The sequence below is a fragment of the Electrona antarctica genome (genome assembly GCF_951216825.1).
Source record: "Electrona antarctica genome assembly, chromosome: 7".
In the NCBI taxonomy this organism is placed as follows: Eukaryota; Metazoa; Chordata; class Actinopteri; order Myctophiformes; family Myctophidae; genus Electrona; species Electrona antarctica.
The window spans coordinates 2,125,368-2,147,352 of NC_136812.1; the positions used below are offsets into that span (position 1 = coordinate 2,125,368).

General features: G+C 45.8%; 1 protein-coding gene and 1 long non-coding RNA gene across 3 annotated transcripts in view; both read right to left on the bottom strand.

The window, feature by feature from the left end:
• Positions 1–12,052, bottom strand: part of LOC306926929 — a 29,254-nt gene extending 17,202 nt beyond the window's left edge. The window contains exons 1-2 of the long non-coding RNA XR_013790456.1: positions 11,861–12,052; positions 9,399–9,559 (exon numbers count right to left, since the gene is read on the bottom strand). This is a non-coding gene — a long non-coding RNA (uncharacterized lncRNA). The remainder of the gene's footprint in view (positions 1–9,398; positions 9,560–11,860) is intronic.
• A 4,370-nt stretch (positions 12,053–16,422) lies between these two features.
• LOC306925873 (uncharacterized protein) overlaps positions 16,423–21,985 on the bottom strand; it is a 33,024-nt gene continuing 27,461 nt past the window's right edge. For both annotated transcript variants that reach the window (XR_013790313.1, XR_013790314.1), the window contains exons 3-5: positions 21,873–21,950; positions 20,397–20,637; positions 16,423–18,868 (exon numbers count right to left, since the gene is read on the bottom strand). The gene's annotated coding sequence lies outside the window, so the exon portion shown is untranslated. The remainder of the gene's footprint in view (positions 18,869–20,396; positions 20,638–21,872; positions 21,951–21,985) is intronic.

Sequence of the window (21,985 nt, forward strand, 5' to 3'; positions counted from 1 at the left end):
GAGAGAGAGAGAAGGACATGACGGAGAGAAAGAGAGAGAGAAGGACATGACGGAGAGAGAGAGAGAGAGAGGACATGACGGAGGGAGAGAGAGAGAGAAGGACATGACGGAGGGAGAGAGAGAGAGAAGGACATGACGGAGGGAGAGAGAGAGAGAAGGACATGACGGAGAGAGAGAGAGAGAGAGAAGGACATGACGGAGAGAGAGAGAGAGAGAGAGAAGGACATGACGGAGAGAGAGAGAGAGAAGGACATGACGGAGAGAGAGAGAGAGAGAGAGAGAAGGACATGACGGAGGGAGAGAGAGAGAGAAGGACATGACGGAGAGAAAGAGAGAGAGAAGGACATGACGGAGAGAGAGAGAGAGAGAGGACATGACGGAGGGAGAGAGAGAGAGAAGGACATGACGGAGGGAGAGAGAGAGAGAAGGACATGACGGAGGGAGAGAGAGAGAGAAGGACATGACGGAGAGAGAGAGAGAGAGAAGGACATGACGGAGAGAGAGAGAGAGAGAGAGAAGGACATGACGGAGAGAGAGAGAGAGAAGGACATGACGGAGAGAGAGAGAGAGAGAGAGAGAAGGACATGACGGAGGGAGAGAGAGAGAGAAGGACATGACGGAGAGAAAGAGAGAGAGAAGGACATGACGGAGAGAGAGAGAGAGAGAGGACATGACGGAGGGAGAGAGAGAGAGAAGGACATGACGGAGGGAGAGAGAGAGAGAAGGACATGACGGAGGGAGAGAGAGAGAGAAGGACATGACGGAGAGAGAGAGAGAGAGAGAAGGACATGACGGAGAGAGAGAGAGAGAGAGAGAAGGACATGACGGAGAGAGAGAGAGAGAAGGACATGACGGAGAGAGAGAGAGAGAGAGAGAGAAGGACATGACGGAGGGAGAGAGAGAGAGAAGGACATGACGGAGAGAAAGAGAGAGAGAAGGACATGACGGAGAGAGAGAGAGAGAGAGGACATGACGGAGGGAGAGAGAGAGAGAAGGCCATGACGGAGGGAGAGAGCGAGAGAGAAGGACATGACGGAGAGAGAGAGAGAGAGAAGGACATGACGGAGAGAGAGAGAGAGAGAAGGACATGACGGAGAGAGAGAGAGAGAGAAGGACATGACGGAGAGAGAGAGAGAGAGAAGGACATGACGGAGAGAGAGAGAGAGAAGGACATGACGGAGAGAGAGAGAGAGAGAGAGAGAGAGAGAAGGACATGACGGAGAGAGAGAGAGAGAGAAGGACATGACGGAGGGAGAGAGAGAAGGACATGACGGAGGGAGAGAGAGAGAGGACATGACGGAGGGAGAGAGAGAGAGAAGGACATGACGGAGGGAGAGAGAGAGAGAAGGACATGACGGAGAGAGAGAGAGAGAGAAGGACATGACGGAGAGAGAGAGAGAGAAGGACATGACGGAGAGAGAGAGAGAAGGACATGACGGAGAGAGAGAGAGAGAGAAGGACATGACGGAGGGAGAGAGAGAAGGACATGACGGAGGGAGAGAGAGAGAGAGAAGGACATGACGGAGAGAGAGAGAGAGAGAGAGAAGGACATGACGGAGGGAGAGAGAGAGAGAGAAGGACATGACGGAGGGAGAGAGAGAGAGGACATGACGGAGGGAGAGAGAGAGAGAGAAGGACATGACGGAGAGAGAGAGAGAGAGAGAGAAGGACATGACGGAGAGAGAGAGAGAGAGAAGGACATGACGGAGAGAGAGAGAGAGAAGGACATGACGGAGAGAGAGAGAGAGAGAAGGACATGACGGAGAGAGAGAGAGAGAGAAGGACATGACGGAGAGAGAGAGAGAGAGAGAGAAGGACATGACGGAGAGAGAGAGAGAGAGAGAAGGACATGACGGAGAGAGAGAGAGAGAGAAGGACATGACGGAGGGAGAGAGAGAGAGAGAAGGACATGACGGAGGGAGAGAGAGAGAGAAGGACATGACGGAGGGAGAGAGAGAGAGAAGGACATGACGGAGAGAGAGAGAGAGAGAAGGACATGACGGAGAGAGAGAGAGAGAGAGAGAAGGACATGACGGAGAGAGAGAGAGAAGGACATGATGGAGAGAGAGAGAGAGAGAAGGACATGACGGAGAGAGAGAGAGAGAGAAGGACATGACGGAGAGAGAGAGAGAGAAGGACATGACGGAGAGAGAGAGAGAGAGAGAAGGACATGACGGAGAGAGAGAGAGAGAGAGAGAAGGACATGACGGAGAGAGAGAGAGAGAAGGACATGACGGAGAGAGAGAGAGAGAGAGAGAGAAGGACATGACGGAGGGAGAGAGAGAGAGAAGGACATGACGGAGAGAAAGAGAGAGAGAAGGACATGACGGAGAGAGAGAGAGAGAGAGGACATGACGGAGGGAGAGAGAGAGAGAAGGACATGACGGAGAGAGAGAGAGAGAAGGACATGACGGAGGGAGAGAGAGAGAGAGAAGGACATGACGGAGGGAGAGAGAGAGAGAGAAGGACATGACGGAGGGAGAGAGAGAGAGAGAGAGAAGGACATGACGGAGAGAGAGAGAAGGACATGACGGAGGGAGAGAGAGAGAGAGAGAAGGACATGACGGAGAGAGAGAGAGAGAGAGAGAAGGACATGACGGAGGGAGAGAGAGAGAGAGAGAGAAGGACATGACGGAGGGAGAGAGAGAGAGAGAAGGACATGACGGAGAGAGAGAGAGAGAGAAGGACATGACGGAGGGAGAGAGAGAGAGAAGGACATGACGGAGAGAGAGAGAGAGAAGGACATGACGGAGAGAGAGAGAGAGAGAGAAGGACATGACGGAGAGAGAGAGAGAGAGAAGGACATGACGGAGGGAGAGAGAGAGAGAGAAGGACATGACGGAGGGAGAGAGAGAGAGAGAAGGACATGACGGAGAGAGAGAGAGAGAGAGAAGGACATGACGGAGAGAGAGAGAGAAGGACATGACGGAGGGAGAGAGAGAGAGAAGGACATGACGGAGAGAGAGAGAGAGAAGGACATGACGGAGAGAGAGAGAGAGAGAGAAGGACATGACGGAGAGAGAGAGAGAGAGAAGGACATGACGGAGGGAGAGAGAGAGAGAGAAGGACATGACGGAGGGAGAGAGAGAGAGAGAAGGACATGACGGAGGGAGAGAGAGAGAGAGAAGGACATGACGGAGGGAGAGAGAGAGAGAAGGACATGACGGAGGGAGAGAGAGAGAGAGAAGGACATGACGGAGGGAGAGAGAGAGAGAGAAGGACATGACGGAGGGAGAGAGAGAGAGAGAAGGACATGACGGAGAGAGAGAGAGAAGGACATGACGGAGGGAGAGAGAGAGAGAGAAGGACATGACGGAGGGAGAGAGAGAGAGAAGGACATGACGGAGGGAGAGAGAGAGAGAAGGACATGACGGAGGGAGAGAGAGAGAGAAGGACATGACGGAGGGAGAGAGAGAGAGAAGGACATGACGGAGAGAGAGAGAGAGAGAAGGACATGACGGAGGGAGAGAGAGCGAGAGAAGGACATGACGGAGGGAGAGAGAGAGAGAGAAGGACATGACGGAGAGAGAGAGAGAGAGAGAGAAGGACATGACGGAGGGAGAGAGAGAGAGAAGGACATGACGGAGGGAGAGAGAGAGAGAGAAGGACATGACGGAGGGAGAGAGAGAGAGAAGGACATGACGGAGGGAGAGAGAGAGAGAAGGACATGACGGAGGGAGAGAGAGAGAGAAGGACATGACGGAGAGAGAGAGAGAGAGAGAAGGACATGACGGAGAGAGAGAGAGAGAGAAGGACATGACGGAGAGAGAGAGAGAGAGAGAGAAGGACATGACGGAGAGAGAGAGAGAGAGAGAGAAGGACATGACGGAGGGAGAGAGAGAGAGAGAGAAGGACATGACGGAGGGAGAGAGAGCGAGAGAAGGACATGACGGAGGGAGAGAGAGAGAGAGAAGGACATGACGGAGGGAGAGAGAGAGAGAAGGACATGACGGAGGGAGAGAGAGAGAGAAGGACATGACGGAGGGAGAGAGAGAGAGAAGGACATGACGGAGAGAGAGAGAGAGAGAGAAGGACATGACGGAGAGAGAGAGAGAGAGAGAGAGAAGGACATGACGGAGAGAGAGAGAGAGAGAGAGAGAAGGACATGACGGAGAGAGAGAGAGAGAGAAGGACATGACGGAGAGAGAGAGAGAGAGAGAGAAGGACATGACGGAGAGAGAGAGAGAGAGAAGGACATGACGGAGAGAGAGAGAGAGAGAGAGAAGGACATGACGGAGAGAGAGAGAGAGAGAAGGACATGACGGAGAGAGAGAGAGAGAGAGAGAGAAGGACATGACGGAGGGAGAGAGAGAGAGAAGGACATGACGGAGGGAGAGAGAGAGAGAGAGAGAAGGACATGACGGAGGGAGAGAGAGAGAGTGGCATGATGCGCCTGGACCGCTAGGCCAGTGGGCGCCACGAGCCTAGCCTGGCCTGTTCTGACATCACCATGACGGTCTAACATCGAGAGAGAGAGAGAAGGACATGACGGAGAGAGAGAGAGAGAGAGAGAAGGACATGACGGAGAGAGAGAGAGAGAGAAGGACATGACGGAGGGAGAGAGAGAGAGAGAAGGACATGACGGAGGGAGAGAGAGAGAAGGACATGACGGAGAGAGAGAGAGAGAGAAGGACATGACGGAGAGAGAGAGAGAGAGAAGGACATGACGGAGGGAGAGAGAGAGAAGGACATGACGGAGGGAGAGAGAGAGAGAGAGAAGGACATGACGGAGAGAGAGAGAGAGAAGGACATGACGGAGGGAGAGAGAGAGAAGGACATGACGGAGGGAGAGAGAGAGAGAAGGACATGACGGAGGGAGAGAGAGAGAGAGAGAAGGACATGACGGAGAGAGAGAGAGAGAGAGAGAGAGAGAGAGAGAGAGAAGGACATGACGGAGAGAGAAAGAGAGAGAAGGACATGACGGAGAGAGAGAGAGAGAGAGAGAGAGAAGGACATGACGGAGGGAGAGAGAGAGAGAAGGACATGACGGAGGGAGAGAGAGAGATAGAGAGAAGGACATGACGGAAGGAGAGAGAGAGAGTGGCATGATGCGCCTGGACCGCTAGGCCAGTGGGCGCCACGAGCCTAGCCTGGCCTGTTCTGACATCACCATGACGGTCTAACATCGAGAGAGAGAGAGAAGGACATGACGGAGAGAGAGAGAGAGAGAGAGAAGGACATGACGGAGAGAGAGAGAGAGAGAGAGAGAGAGAAGGACATGACGGAGAGAGAGAGAGAGAGAAGGACATGACGGAGGGAGAGAGAGAGAGAAGGACATGACGGAGGGAGAGAGAGAGAGAAGGACATGACGGAGAGAGAGAGAGAGAGAAGGACATGACGGAGGGAGAGAGAGAGAGAAGGACATGACGGAGAGAGAGAGAGAGAGAAGGACATGACGGAGGGAGAGAGAGAAGGACATGACGGAGAGAGAGAGAGAAGGACATGACGGAGGGAGAGAGAGAGAAGGACATGACGGAGAGAGAGAGAGAGAGAGAGAGAAGGACATGATGGAGGGAGAGAGAGAGAGAGAGAGAGAAGGACATGACGGAGAGAGAGAGAGAGAGAGAGAGAGAAGGACATGACGGAGAGAGAGAGAGAGAGAGAGAGAGAAGGACATGACGGAGGGAGAGAGAGAGAGAGAAGGACATGACGGAGGGAGAGAGAGAGAGAGAGAAGGACATGACGGAGGGAGAGAGAGAGAGAGAAGGGGAGAGACACGCAGCAAAGGTCGTCATGAACGGGACTCGAACACGCGACGCGCTGTCAGGCCAAAGCCTATATGTGGCATGATGCGCCTGGACCGCTAGGCCAGTGGGCGCCACGAGCCTAGCCTGGCCTGTTCTGACATCACCATGACGGTCTAACATCTGCATGGACTCCACATTTGGACATGCCTGATAAAGAAATGGTAAATGGTAAATGGTGCATTTATATAGCGCCTTTATCCAAGGCGCTTTACATAGATTGTGCATTACATTCACCCATTCACACACACATTCATACACTGATTGCAGCGGAAGCCATGCAAGGCACCAACCAGCACATCGGGAGCAATTTGGGGTTCAGCGTCTTGCCCAAGGACACTTCGACATGTAGACAGGAGGAGCCGGGATTCGAACCGCCGACCCATGGATCATTGGACGACCTGCTCTACCTCCTGAGCCACAGCCGCCCCAGAACTCCATATATGGGCATAAAAGGGACACAGACATAATAACTTCCATTTGTTTCTATGCTCCACCGAGGAGCCTACAGGAATAAGTCAAGTAAAGTCACATGCATTTCCAACTTGCATCGTTCCAAGTAGGCCGGTTCCCAACGGGCAACGCTCTAGTAAAAGCATAAAGCAAAATGATTTTTATTTTTGCCTTATGATTATTATATAGGTTTACCATGATCCATGATTATTATATAGGTTTACCATGATCCATGATTATTATATAGGTTTACCATGATCCACTAAGCCCCTCCCCTAACCCCACCCCTAGCCCCTCCTATATACAGCTTTAATGTTTGTCTTTCTACGATGCTTGTTTAAGAAAACAAAACGCCTCATAGACAATAAAGAGAAATGTAATGTTTGTTTTGAGGACTAAAACAAACATTAGCACCCGTTGTTTAAACAAACATTATGTTGTAATTGATGTAAGATGATAAGAGCGCCCCTCACTTCACTCATATGTTATTTGGATGACCCTAAGGATCATAGAAAACCTTGAACCATAACTATTATTTTGGGTCAAACCTTGGATTGACTGGCCTGTTCCTGTTTGGTTTAGGTCACAGGGGCCAAAATACTTTATTGTAAGTCGATACAGGAGTGTACCAATTTGCATACATATTGTGGGGCTTCAAGTACAAACCTTTGTAGGGGGCGCTATTGAGCCATTAAGCCATGCTCCTTTTTGAGACGATTAATATACGCAATTGTTCACCACGTGTGATGTGTGTGCAAAGTTTTGCAACTTTTTGAGAATGTTTAGTACCTTAAAAATGCGATTGATTGTAGATCAAATAATAATCATTGCTATTTCAATAGGGCTTCGCACTACTGTGCAGTGCTCGGGCCCCAATAATCAGTGATTTCAATAGGGCTTCGCACTCAATTGGCCAAAAATGACAGTTGAATATTCCTTTTAAAACACCACGTAGGTTGGACGCATTCAAACCGGATCTAGACTGATCTCATTAATGGTCCATTCAAACCGGATCTAGACTGATCTCATTAATGGTCCCTATTCAAACCGGATCTAGACTGATCTCATTAATGGTCCCTATGAACCGGATCTAGACTGATCTCATTAATGGTCCCTATGAACCGGATCTAGACTGATCTCATTAATGGTCCCTATTCAAACCGGATCTAGACTGATCTCATTAATGGTCCCTATTCAAACCGGATCTAGACTGATCTCATTAATGGTCCCTATGAACCGGATCTAGACTGATCTCATTAATGGTCCCTATGAACCGGATCTAGACTGATCTCATTAATGGTCCCTATGAACCGGATCTAGACTGATCTCATTAATGGTCCCTATTCAAACCGGATCTAGACTGATCTCATTAATGGTCCCTATTCAAACCGGATCTAGACTGATCTCATTAATGGTCCCTATTCAAACCGGATCTAGACTGATCTCATTAATGGTCCCTATTCAAACCGGATCTAGACTGATTTCATTAATGGTCCCTATGAACCGGTCCCTATGAACCGGATCTAGACTGATCTCATTAATGGTCCCTATGAAACCCATTCAAACCGGATCTAGACTGATCTCATTAATATGAAACCCTCAGTCCTGGGGAGGAGGGAGAACTTTAATCTATTCTGGGCGGGAACCCCTTTTGCTGTTTTAAGCATTATGTTATACTTTAGCTGTTGAAACATAGCAGATCTACAAGCTCTTGTAGGTCTGCTATTGAAACATAGCAGATCTACAAGCTCTTGTAGGTCTGCTATTGAAACATAGCAGATCTACAAGCTCTTGTAGGTCTGCTATTGAAACATAGCAGATCTACAAGCTCTTGTAGGTCTGCTATTGAAACATAGCAGATCTACAAGCTCTTGTAGGTCTGCTATTTTTGAAAAATCGTGAAAATGTGGCACAAATCTTTGAATATATATTATTTCAGAGCGAACGTGGGCGGGGGGGTCCCTGGAACAACATATTTTCAGATGGGAGTCCGCAGCCAAATACAGATAATTCTGGGGGTCCTTGATACGAAAAAGGTTGAGCACCACTGACATAGAAACATAGGGTTTAACCCTATGAGAACCACTGACATAGAAACATAGGGTTTTAACCCTATGAGCACCACTGACATAGAAACATAGGGTTTTTCAGAAAACTGTCAGGATTTAGAAGCACATTTTGTATAATCGAGCTCAGGTCTAAATGGGTTAAGCCGTGTATATAACTCTATGCTCTGTCGCAAATGTGTGTGGGTGCACCGTGTCTGTGGTCAGTGTGTTAACAGACAGGGTGCACCGTGTCTGTGGTCAGTGTGTTAACAGACAGGGTGCACCGTGTCTGTGGTCAGTGTGTTAACAGACAGGGTGCACAGTGTCTGTGGTCAGTGTGAAGTCTGTGTTAACAGACAGGGTGCACCGTGTCTGTGGTCAGTGTGAAGTCTGTGTTAACAGACAGGGTGCACCGTGTCTGTGGTCAGTGTGAAGTCTGTGTTAACAGACAGGCAGCGTAGCAGCCGATTTATTCTTCATTGTATGTCGGTGTCGCGTGGCAAACTAATCTACAAGCTCACAACGCGTTGCATCAACGACACATTGTGGACTTTTAAAATCGGCTTGTGTTACTGTTTACACACGGCACCATCGTATGATTAAGTAAAGCTTGATGGGAGACTTCTCCCTGCCTTCTGTCTCTGACTGACGGTTCTGTGATCTCGCAAGACCGGCCGCCGTTTAACGATACATGGCCCAGAGTCTCGCGACCACAGACATGGTGCACCCACTCGCGACCCAGAGTCTCGTGACTCTGTGCATCTTTTTTTTCTCTGAACCTTAATTTTGTATAGTCTACTATTCCTTCGAATATGGAATATTCGTTTGCAGCACTACTGTGCAGTGCGCAGGTCCTAATAATTAGGTAACCGGTATCGAAATCAAAGTATTGAATCTGTATAGATAAACATTTGTAACGATACCCAGCCACACACACACACACACACACACACACACACACACACACACACACACACACACACACACACACACACACACACACACACACACACACACACACACACACACACACACACACACACACACACACACACACACACACACACACACACACACACACACACACACACAGACTTGCCACCTGCAAAGCAAATAGATATCCACCAAGGAAGCCGTCTGTCTTTTCTTTTACCTCTTATTGGGTTCTTATTCATGGTTGAACTGTCAGTCTGGCAGGAGACTGCCAGGGTCTGGATATAACTGTCAGTCTGGCAGGAGACTGGAGACAGGAGACAGGAGACTGCCAGGGTCTGGATATCCATATTGACCGTCAATGTGCAGTGTCCTCGCGTCCTGTTGGGATAGAAGGACAGGGACAACAACATGTCAAACCCAACCTATACATCAGATTATTAATATGACATATGGTATTAGTGTAATTTCTTCATTCAGAGCATGCCAACACATTACACAGCAGAAGAGCGGCGGTGGCTCAGGGGTAGAGTGGCTGGATGGTAACCGCAAGGTTGCCAGTTCGAACCCTGTGGGAACCCCCAGAGTTAGTGTCGAAGTGTCCTTGAGCAAGACTCTGAACCCCTAATTGCTCCTGATGTGCTGGTTGGTGCCTTGCATGGTTTCCGCCGCCATCGGTGTGTGAATTTGTGTGTGAATGGGTGAATGTAATGCACAATCTATGTAAAGCGCCTTGGATAAAGGTGCTATATAAATGCACCATTTACCATTTTATTAAGAGAGAGGTGATGGAGCAATCGGTGAAAATGTATGACAGCTAATTTCAACAAACATGGTTATGACATGGCGTTGTAGTTGTAGACACTACGTGGAAGTGTAGGTTCTGCCGTAGTAGAAAGGGCTGCGACGGAGAGCAGGTTTATGAATCGAGCACTGATCCATTTCCGGTTGCCGGTGCGGACTGCCGTAGCCGTCTCTCCGGCGAGGGGCACGGAATGAGTGCAGGACTGAACATATCAAAACTTCCTTTAGGAAGCACAAATGCATGTATGGCACATGAAAATAGGTGGTGTGATCAATTACCACCTGTCAATCGTGTGCCCCATACGTTTGTGCTTCCCAAACATCAACTCAGAGACGGGGACACAGGGACACCCCCAGAAGCAAAGATTTGAGTTAAAAACATTCGCTCTGAAATAATATATATTCAAAGATATCCACCACATTTTCATGATTTTTCAAAAATAGCAGATCTACAAGCTCGTAGCGCTACGAGCTTGTAGATCTGCAATTTTTCAGCAGCAAAAGTATAACATAATATTTAAAACACCAAAAGGGGTTCCCGTCCAGAATGGGTTAACAGTGCCACAGGCTGATCACCTGCATGCCTCGTTCCATTGATGAAATATTTATTCAAAAGTAGCTCAGACCAAGTACTAAGTCCATACATTAACATACTTTTCAGATGGTATTATAAATATATTTCAATATTTTGATTTTCCTAAGCTGTATGCCATAATCATCAAGATTAAAATAAAGTTTTTAAATAATTCACTTCATGCAATCTGTAATAGGCTATATGAAGTTATGAACGAATATAAGAAAGAAATGTGCAATGCCCAAAGATAGGCAGTGTTACTGTGTAGACTAGCCGTCTCCGGACCCCAACCCATAGGGTCCGGTGACACCAAAGCAAAGCTACATGCTAATTCTCAAACGCACACTGACTTAACGTTGCTTTTGCTTTCGCTGTGTGTATGATAGTGACGTGTTCCAAAATAAGCATATAAGAGCTATAGGAGACAACGGAGACAACCGAACCCCCCGCGAACGGCGCAGAAGCCGTTCATTTTGGTGAACAACGATATGCTACATATTTTGTATAGTAGTATACATGTGTTGGAAAACGTTTTTATTAACAAAAGAAATAGCCAAAACAATGCATATAGCCAACAATTTGCCAGGGCCCATGATAAATTCCATTTCTTATTTCTCAACATATTTCTAGGAATGTCATGACCGTGGGGGAACCCCGTCTCCAAAAATAGCTGCTCTACAAGCTCTGTAGAGCTCACAGTGCCTTGTTGTTCGGCTAACGTTCCACATCACAACTATTTGGCCATTTGGGGGACCCTCTGGGTCCCGGTCTCCCGAACCCCCTGTAAGTGAACTCCGGGTCCCGGTTTAGTCTGTTTATTATGAGAGTGTTTGTTTCTCCGCATTTACAACTAGTTGTGTTCCTGTTCCCAATAAGGAACAGCAATACGACTCCGGTCTTGAGAATTAGAGCACAAAGTGTACCACATGTAGCTCTTTAGAAACACCCTAACTTTTTTGGACAACAATATACTACGAAAAGGGGTTTTCGCCACTGCTTTTGGGGGCTCGACCCATTTCGCCCGATGCAGGGAAACCTTTGGTAGCTCTGGTCCATAGCCCTAATGCTAGCACTAGGGCTATGGACCAGAGCTAGCTTTCAACGGAACCTCTTCTCGGAGCTAACATCGCAGGAGGGTGACTGAGGTTCCAACGGGGCTGTTGATTCACTACTAGCCCGAGGCCTGAAAGGCTAACTAGCAAGGCAACGTTAGCATGAATATAGCCCGATGCTAGCGTACTAGACTATATGTCGTACAAAAACAATGATAGTGTTACAGACTAGTATGAAGCAAAGACGCTTACCTGAAAGACTACATCATACAAACATATTCCAAAGGAGTTCGGTGACGTATTATCAAAGTAATTATACAGTATTATTAGTGTTCTCTCGGTTTGGGACGGGACTGTATCATAGAGAATTGGGGGCTGTATACCGGTATGAATATGATCTCTGTCTCTGTCGCAAATCGCAATGAATGCTGAGGTAAGGGGGAGGGGACGTTCGTTGTCCAGAGCAATCTAGTAAGAGAGTGGCGACACTATAGTGTCGGTGTAGCAATGGAATGCGGAAGTGCTCATTCTATCTCAGTGGGATAGTTCCAATGTTTGGAACTATAGCCCATAGCAGCACCCTAGCCTGGCGCAGCCACACTAAACCCGCCCCTATTGCATATATGCCCAGAGGCGCAGTGGTATATTAGTATCGCAACGCGAGGCTAGCAGCACCCCGCTTTGAGGCGAGATCAAAGCATGTCTCCACTCTCTCTTACTGCATATATCCCATTGCTTGAACTGCGGGACACACAATTTATGTAGGAAATAAAGACATGTCCGTGAGGCCAGCAGTGTTGCGAATTTGGGCATTTTTCCCCCCTGTAAAGTTGCTTGTAAATTATTGGTAGTTGCGGCTTGCGGTTTTTTGGGGACTTCTTTCTAATGTGTAGTGTAGTTGCTTGTAGTTTCCTAATGTCCAGTGAGTGATTCTCACACAAGGACCACCCAGATTAATGTAGCCTATTCCCTACACTGTGCGTGTGTGTGTGTGTGTGTGTGTGTGTGTGTGTGTGTGTGTGTGTGTGTGTGAGCGACAGATAGAACGACAGAGAGAGATAGAGAGCGACAGAGAGAGAGAGAGAGAGAGAGAGAGAGAGAGAGAGAGAGAGAGAGAGAGAGAGAGCTAAGAGTAGGTTTACATTGCCCTCTAGCGGCTGAACAGATCAATCACCAAATTACCATTAGATTATAGGTTGCCTCAATCAACTGTGTTCATATAGCTTCTGACTGGTTACCAGAGTGACTGGTGATTATGTTTACTTTCGTATTGGATATTATGTAATTTAATATTGTAATTTTGCTGTAAATATTATTAGAATGTATAATTTTTTTGTATTTGATTGGGTGTTTTTTTTAACTAATTGTTGACTTTTTTTTAGACTGCTTTTATGTTCTTTATGGTAGTCGTAGTTAGCCTTTTTAACGTATAGCTATTGTCTTTTTCTACTGCATTCTATTTACTGATGTAGATGTAATGTATTTTTTTATATGTTCATCATGCTCTTTTTATTCTGTATGTATGTATTGCACTGGAGCTGTTGGACAAAACAACTTTCCTTCGGGATCAATAAAGTATCTATCTATTCTATTATATCAGTACAGTATCTCTCTCTCATGTGTTTTTGCGAAGTGCCGAGCAGAGGTAACCTGGGGAACCCAGTGTACTCTCTGCTGCCCCATCTGGCGGAGTCAGGTTAGAGCAGAGGAGGCTCAACGTCTTTTTGCAACGCAGCTTTTCTGACTGTCAGGTCGTATCAACGTCGTATGGACGTCTTTTTGCAACTGGCTGAGTCTGATTGTCAGGTCGTATCGACGACGTTGTATGGACGTCGTATGGACGTCTCTGGTTGGTCGGCGACTTGGCCGCCCCGCCGCCGGGACGTCTGGGTTTGCAGGTGGTTACAGGTCTGTTGGACGTCGTATGGACGTTGTATGGACGTCCGTTGGTTATGTGCTCAGGACGCGTCGTATATGAACGTTTTGGGTTGGTGGTTACAGAGAGGTCTTTTGGACGTCGTAAGGACGTCCATTGGTTATGAGCTCAGTGGGGGCAGAGAGATCTGTTGAAAATATGTCAGTCAGCGTCTTTGTTCAACTTGAATTGTAGATTTTTTATTGTCTCCACCAGGCCGAAGGCATGGGGAGAGAGTATGTTTTGTTTGCACTCCGTCCGTGTGTGTGTCCGTCCGTCCGTGTGTGTGTGTCCGTCCTTCCTTCCGTCCGTCTGTGTACAGCTAATCTCCGGCACCGTTAACCCGGCCGATGCCAAACTTTGCACACACACTCCCTGGATGCCAACGATGAACCCCTGCCCCACATTTTCCAGAACGGCCTGTTATAGCGCCACCATGAGGCAGCTTTTCACATTTATTACCTAAAACTGCACCAATCTGCGTGAAACGTTGCATGCACACTCCCTAGAGGCCAAGGACAAACCTTTGACCTGCATTTTCCGCATCTGCCTTTTATAGCGCCACCAGGAGGCCGACTTTTGTAAAACACATTTTTTTATATTACTCCTCCAGATTCTGTCCAAAAATCTCACAAATCGTTACACAGTATCTCTATGGTCATGTGCTCAAGTCGGATCTGTCTGATATTTCATATTCCATCCTAATTGCCTATAATTGGCTTTCACAGTTTGCAAGATTGCCCCGTTTTGAACAATAGCCTCAAATCATGAACGCACCATGCAATTTACGTGAAATCTTTCACACATTTTCTTACTACCCTTACTACCCTTACTTCCCACCCTTTTCACATTGGCCTGTTATAGCGCCACCAACAGGTTGATTTTTGCAAAACACATTTTTGGAACAAAATGCTTCAAATCATCCAATTGCCATCAAAGGCGTATGAAGAAATGGCTACAGAAATACATGATCTCTCTGTAGTCATGTGATCAAGACGAGTCTGTTGGATTTCTCAGATTGTACACTGATTGGCTAACATTGCCTTCCCGTTTTGTACAAAATGCTGCACATGTCCTGCTCATCCAGAATTCTATCCTCAGAGATGCTATGAGTGATCTGGCTCTCCTCAACAAAATGAAGAAAATTGTTGCAAAAACAAATTAAAAAAAACATCCTCCTAAACATTTTGCCAAACATCACACACACTCCTATCCTCCTGGTGGAGACCTGTGCCCGGAAGGGCACTTTTTCTAGTTTTATTTAAATTTGTGATGCCAAAAATTAGGCACAGATGGTGACAAAACCCAGCCCTGAAAAATAAAATAAAATTACTGTGGTGTAACACCACAGTAGCTAATTATTTGTTCATGATTTATAATACACTGACTTCAAGTTGTCCAGCAATGAACTATATGAGGACTGGGTCACTGGGATTTGAACATGGAACCTCTGTACTGAGTGTTATTAGTCCACTACACCAGGGGTTCTCAACCCGTGGGTCGCGACCCCTCTGGGGGAACACTACCAAAGCATCTCCGGGGGTCCCCGGCCAAAAACGTTGAGAACCCCTGCACTACACTACACTATCTCTCAGGCACTCACCGGTCACCGACAGGTCAATCAGGTCATTTCATAATACGGTAGTTTAAGTTAAATGACTCAGAAACTACAAAACATTTCAAAGTAAAAAGTTCCAGCATGTGTCTCCACAGTAAGCTGAATTATTATAAAAAAGTGTGAATGGAGTTTCTAGGTGAAAATGATTTTTTTTACGTGCCAATACCTGCCATTGAGCCCCATTATACATTTATCAAGTTTGAAAGCACTATATTTCTAAAACTGAAACATTTGAAAGATTCCTTTTCAGGCACCGTAAGATGAACCTAAATAGGTTTTAATGGGGTTTATTTTTTTTGTGTTAACACACTGTGCTAACACACTGTAAACATCTACAAATTGTAGGGCTACAACTGTGCAATACAACTGTGCAATGAGCAAAGTAATTGTTATGTCAAATAAACAAACATATTATAAGTGGACTTTGGGCTTGTTTTTCAGTAAAGTTTAGAAAATACTGTTAGTTGGGGTTTGCAGTTTAACTTCAAGTTGTTTCTACAGTGTAGCTTAGGCCTAGGCCTTGCCTCGTGCACGCGCATTTTCACACAGAAAAGTGTCTTTTCCTCTCCACACGCATGAGCAAACTGACACAGGCAATTAACCAGGATAAGGCGCCGATACTGTGATACAGCATATTTATTAGGCCTAGTAACAGAAATCTGTTCTGATTAAAACTATTATTTTTTCCCCTCCTGTCCGGGGAGATTCCCATGGCCTCAGCCATGGGGAGGCCTGGGTTCAATCAAATTTGAATGTATGTGTCTGCAGACTGCAGACCCCCGTCTGAAAACACCCACATCCGAGGACTAGACCACAAACCTTATGTGCAGCCCTGGGAACAGGGTAGTAGTCGGACAATGGCTGACAACATCAACATGTAGGAAATGTCTCCATTGCATAATAATAATAATAATAATAAAACTTTATTTGTATAGCACCTTTCATGACATGAAATGCAGCTCAAAGTGCTTTACAGGGCAATGGAGAAAAAAATAAAAGAAAAGCCAGGCATAAACATTAAAAAACAAGAGCAGTAATGCAATACATGGTCTTGATAAGGGCTGATGACACGTATAAAATCGTCTGATAACATCTGAAACGGTAGTAGTAGTTGGATTCGGGCAAAGCGTTGATAATATGACACATGCAAGTAACTGACAATATACAAAGTCACAATACCAACTTTGATGAGACAGTATTTGTTTTCAAATATGTTTTATTAATTTTCAGATTTTTTTTTTTTCATTTCCAACATTTTGGACTTCGATGGTTTCTGCAGATATGCTATAAACATAGCGTAATTTTCATAAACACAAAGACAACACACCTCAAAATAAACATCGCTGACTGCACAAAACTGTAATTTAATTAGTCCATAAAGCTTTTAAACTCCAACCCCCATGTAGTTTTGATGTATTTTCTGATCTATATTCCACCAGGCTGAAGGCACGGGGAGAGAGTATGTTTTGCCCTCCGTCCGTCAGTCCGTTAACAGCTAATGTCCAGCACCGTTAACCCGGTCGAACTTTACGCATTCTCCCTCTCCCTGGATGCCAATGATGAACCTCTGCCCCAAATTTTCCTGAACAGCCTGTTATAGCGCATCTGCCTTTTGTAGCGCCACCAAGAGGCCGACTTTTGTAAAACAAATTTGTTGATATTACTCCTCTAAATTATGTCCATCGTTACACAGTATCTCTATAGGCCGCCGCCTAGCCATGAGCTGAAAGATCTGTCCGATAAACATACGCTCATATTCCATCCTAATTGGCTAACTTTGGCTTCCAAAGTTGACAGGTTTGCCCGTTTTGAAGAAAAAGCCTCTAATCATGAATGCTGACTTTCCTACTATGTTGAGGAATAAATCCCACCCTTTTCACATTGGCCAGTTATAGCGCCACCAACAGGTGGATTTTTGCACAAAATGCCTCAAATCATCCAATTGCCATCAAAGGTGTAAGAAGAAATGGCAGCCTTTTCACATTGGCCTATTATAGCGCCACCAGGAGGCCACAACCTGACCTGGCCTGGTGGAGACCTGTGCCCCGAGGGGCACTTTTTCTAGTTTGTTTCTATTGTTTGATTTGTATTGTGTGACATAACTTGCCTATTGATGTATGCAATGTTTAGCAATCTCTTCTGTTAATCACTCTGTGACTCTAAAAGGTGCTATAGAAATTACGTTTTATTTAACCACTAACTGTGTCCTCTTAAGGAGGAGTTCCAGGCAGAAACATAAACACCTCATGCACAGTGGTAACACAAAAAACAATCCGTGAAATAAACCATGAAAAAAAATGTAAATTATACTTCTGCAGCTAACAGCAGCACATCCACTATTGATGCAATGATGATACGTTAAACAGCGGATTCGACAGTTATCTCTGCATTGGAACGGCGAAATCATCCGTTATCAGCACGTTTGAATTGTGCCAAAATGTCCATACTGGCATCCTCACCACATAGCCTGGTCAAGGTTTCCCCCTGGTGGACGTGTCATTTCCAACTATTGTCGGTGCATGGAACTAGGAGCTACTAATATATACTATTCTCTGCCTATCAGGACGTAACTCGGACGGCGCTGAGTCGGGTCTGGTGGCCTTCGCTCGGCACGGCGACGCGCTCGGCTAGCGCCTCGCTCGGCGGTGCCTCACGTAGCTCAGGGCCACCAGACACGGCGCGCCTCCGTCAGGACATCAGTGATAATGACAATGCTACAATCGCAGATAATGACATACTGAACAGTGAGGATGCCAGTATGGACATTTTGGCACCATTCAAACGTGCTGATAACGGATGATTTCGCCGATTCAATACATGATACCAGTCGAATGGGGTGCGTTAAACCATCTCAGTCAAAACCCTTCTTGCTCTTGCTCTATTGTATGGCCCTCTGACGTCGGAACACTTTTCTACACTAGTTACAGTGGTAGGGTTTCTCTCTTTGTATGTATTCTCCTCTGATGACTTTTGAGATCACTGCTGGTGCGGTACGCTTTCTCACACTGGTCACAGTGGTAGGGCTTCATTCCTGTATGAATCATCTGATGTACTTTGAGTTCATTAGTCCGGCAGAACTCTTTCCCACACTGGTCACAGTGGTAGGGCTTCTCTCCTGTATGAACTATCTGGTGTGACTTGAGATGACCACTCTGCCTGAACGACATCCCACACTCATCACAGCTATAGGGTTTCTCTCCTGTATGAGTTAACTGATGTGTTTTGAGGCTCTGTCTTTTGAAGTAGTTTTTCCCACACTGGTCACAGGGGTAGGGTTTCTCTCCTGTATGAACTATCTGGTGTGACTTGAGATGACCACTCTGCCTGAACGACATCCCACACTCATCACAGCTATAGGGTGTCTCTCCTGTATGAGTTAACTGATGTGTTTTGAGGCTCTGTCTTTTGAAGTAGTTTTTCCCACACTGGTCACAGTGGTAGGGTTTCTCTCCTGTATGAACTATCTGGTGTGTTTTGAGATATTTGCTGCAGCTGAACGTTTTCTCACACTGGTCACAGTGGTAGGGCTTCCCTTTGATATGACTTATCAGGTGACGTTGGAGACCACCTATCTGGTTGAATCTTTCCCCACACTGGTCACAGTGGTAGGGCTTCTCTCCTGTATGTATTCTCTGATGTATTCTGAGGGCCTTGGCTGTGCAGAAGTTTTTCCCACACTGATCACAGTAGGTAGGTTTCTTCACTCGTACATGAGCAGGAAATACATCTGGAATGCAGAAAAATACATTAAATGTTTAGAAATAAAATGCAAGCGGTTCTTTATCACCAACCGATACTATTCTAATTTTAAAAGCATTAAACACTACTTAATTATTTAAATTGATCTATGGCCTACAGTACATTTACATACTTAACCAGTTAAAGGGGAATACCACTCATTTTCAACATTAACTATGTCCTTAATATACTTTAGTGTTTAGTGTGGAAATAATAATACAAAGTCTTGTGTGTAGCCTAGAGCTGGAGATGTAGAACTTGGGGTCATATGTGATCAGGTGACATAGGGAACGTTGCATACTGCAGGCCAAACATAGACCATATTTGTGCTTAGATGCTGATTAGGCTACTTCACATCTGGGTGAAAAACGTATTGTGGGGCTTCAACATTGACATTTCGTAGAGTCGTCATTTAGCCATTGGGCCCACGCCCCCTTTTACATCAATAAAATGCAGTGATAGGTTAATAGGTTTTCAACGTAATGGATCCTGGGACCCCGAGGTGGTCTTTTAGATGGGTCCCAATTCAGCAACGTTAACAGTTTCCCTCCATCCGACGTGTCAGCACGTCCTAGGGGTCCCAATCGACGCGTACATCCGACGTGTGAGGACATCTTAGCGCATCCTCAATGATACGGGGCGAGATAAGAATATTCTGAATTTATTCCTTTTTTTTGAGTGGTAAACCACTAAAAAAAACAGCAATGTCCGTGTCCGGACGTGTGTCCGTGTGTGTATGTCACTATGAGCACGAGTACCAATGACTACCACAAGTGGCGCTGTTGTGCCAGAAACGGAGAGAGAGAGATAGTGCTGCTGAAATTGGAACGATACAGAGAAGAAATTGGAACGATACAAATTGGAACGATACAGAGAACCAATAGAGGGGAGTTGCACCACTCATTTCACACGGGTGTGCTTTTTAATTTGTCAGTTCGCCTTTCGGCTACCGTATGCTCCGCTCTGTCCCCATGTTAGCTTATCATTGAGTTAGCCGTTAGCGCGGCGGAAAGAATGACTCGTCTCTCCTAATCCAGGGCGCTCTCCATGGTGTTGAACGGATCGATATACTGGCGATTCATTTCTGCTCCTCATCCGTCTCTCCCGCAAAATATGAACGCTTTTTGGATCATATATCGTATAAACTAAAACGATCGCAATGTAAGCTAGCTATGTAAAGTAAAAGTGGATTGTTTCCAGGTCATGGGTTTCCGAGTAAAAGCGGCCATGTTGTTCCGGCACCCCAGAGCTCCTATTTTGAAGGACTTCCGGCACTGATTGTGTTATGAGTCATATTGTTGTTTTTTGGTATTATCTTTTCCACAAATTGCAGCATTTAACTCCCATTTCATCTTATATGGCTATAATATGGTTATATTCATATAGAAAATTTATCTGAAAGAAATACATTCAAAATCTGACAAGATTAACATGGTCAAAGAATTATGCAAACAACAGTGCAAAGTATATATAAAAGAAATAGCACCAAATATAAATAAAATAAGTAAATTAAATACTTTGTGGCACATCTCTGGTTGGTTGTGATGTTCCACAGTCCTCTACATCAGCTTGTGTTTTCATGTGTTCAGTTGAGGTGCCGGCTACAGGCTCTGTCTCTCTGTGTTCATCATCTTCACTTTTCACTGCTAGTAACGTCATCGCCCGCTCCTCTTGTTCCTCTTTAATGTACCAGACTGGGGCTCCACTCCTCGTGTTCAGGGAAAACCTCCTCTTTACACTCAGGGAGGGGCAGGAAGTCTAGGGGATATACAATGTGAAATATTCATCTTCAACAACCACAACAAAACACAGTACAGAACATATTACACGAAGATTATACAAAAACATGAGGTCCCCACTGTGTACAGAACCATCCAATCATACTGTACACTGTAGAACCATCCTATCATACTGTACACTGTATACAGAACCATCCTATCATACTGTACACTGTAGAACCATCCTATCATACTGTACACTGTAGAACCATCCTATCATACTGTACACTGTAGAACCATCCTATCATACTGTACACTGTAGAACCATCCTATCATACTGTACACTGTAGAACCATCCTATCATACTGTACACTGTAGAACCATCCTATCATACTGTACACTGTAGAACCATCCTATCATACTGTACACTGTAGAACCATCCTATCATACTGTACACTGTAGAACCATCCTATCATACTGTACACTGTAGAACCATCCTATCATACTGTACACTGTAGAACCATCCTATCATACTGTATACTGTAGAACCATCCTATCATACTGTATACTGTAGAACCATCCTATCATACTGTACAGTGTATACAGAACCATCCTATCATACTGTACACAGTGCACAGAACCATCCTATCACACATGACCCACTGTATACAGAACCATCCTATTGGCAGGGAAGTTTGTTTAATGTTGTGATGGCTGAGGGGACAAAACTCCTACTAAAACAGACCTTTCTCTATGGCAAGGTTCTGTATCTTTGTTCTGATGGCATGAGGGTGAGAAAGCGATACAGGGGATGATCAGTGTCATGCGGGATTGAAAGTGCTAGCCGTGTGATGGCCTTATCGTTCATATCAGAAAGTGTGGGTGTGGGAAGTCCGATGATCTTGGAAGCAATACGGGTAATACTGAAAAGGTTGTTTCTGTTAGGCAGGGACAGTATTGTACAGGTTGAATAATGTCGTTGTACAATAACAACAAGATGAGGAGCAACAGATTACATGGAGTCCTTGTTGAAAATGTGAATGGATGGATGTAATATGTTGATCAAAGTCTATTGTCCAGAGTGAGTCCAAGATATGTGAAACTAGTGTCAACCAGTTTTACCATTAATGAGGAGTGGGTTAAGTCCAATGTGGGTTGTTTCAATGACCAGTTATTTTGTTTTGTCCACATTCAACTCTAGATAGTCGTCAGTGCACCACTGTGTAAAATGGGAGAGAGAGAGAGAGAGAGAGAGAGAATTAAACATAGGCCTACTGATGTCCAGGTAGTTTTCAGGTTCCTGTTTAACACTCCAAAACCTCTTCACCTTCAGGCTGGACTCTGCACACTGTTCTGCAATGAAAGAATAGAATAGGGACTTTAATAAT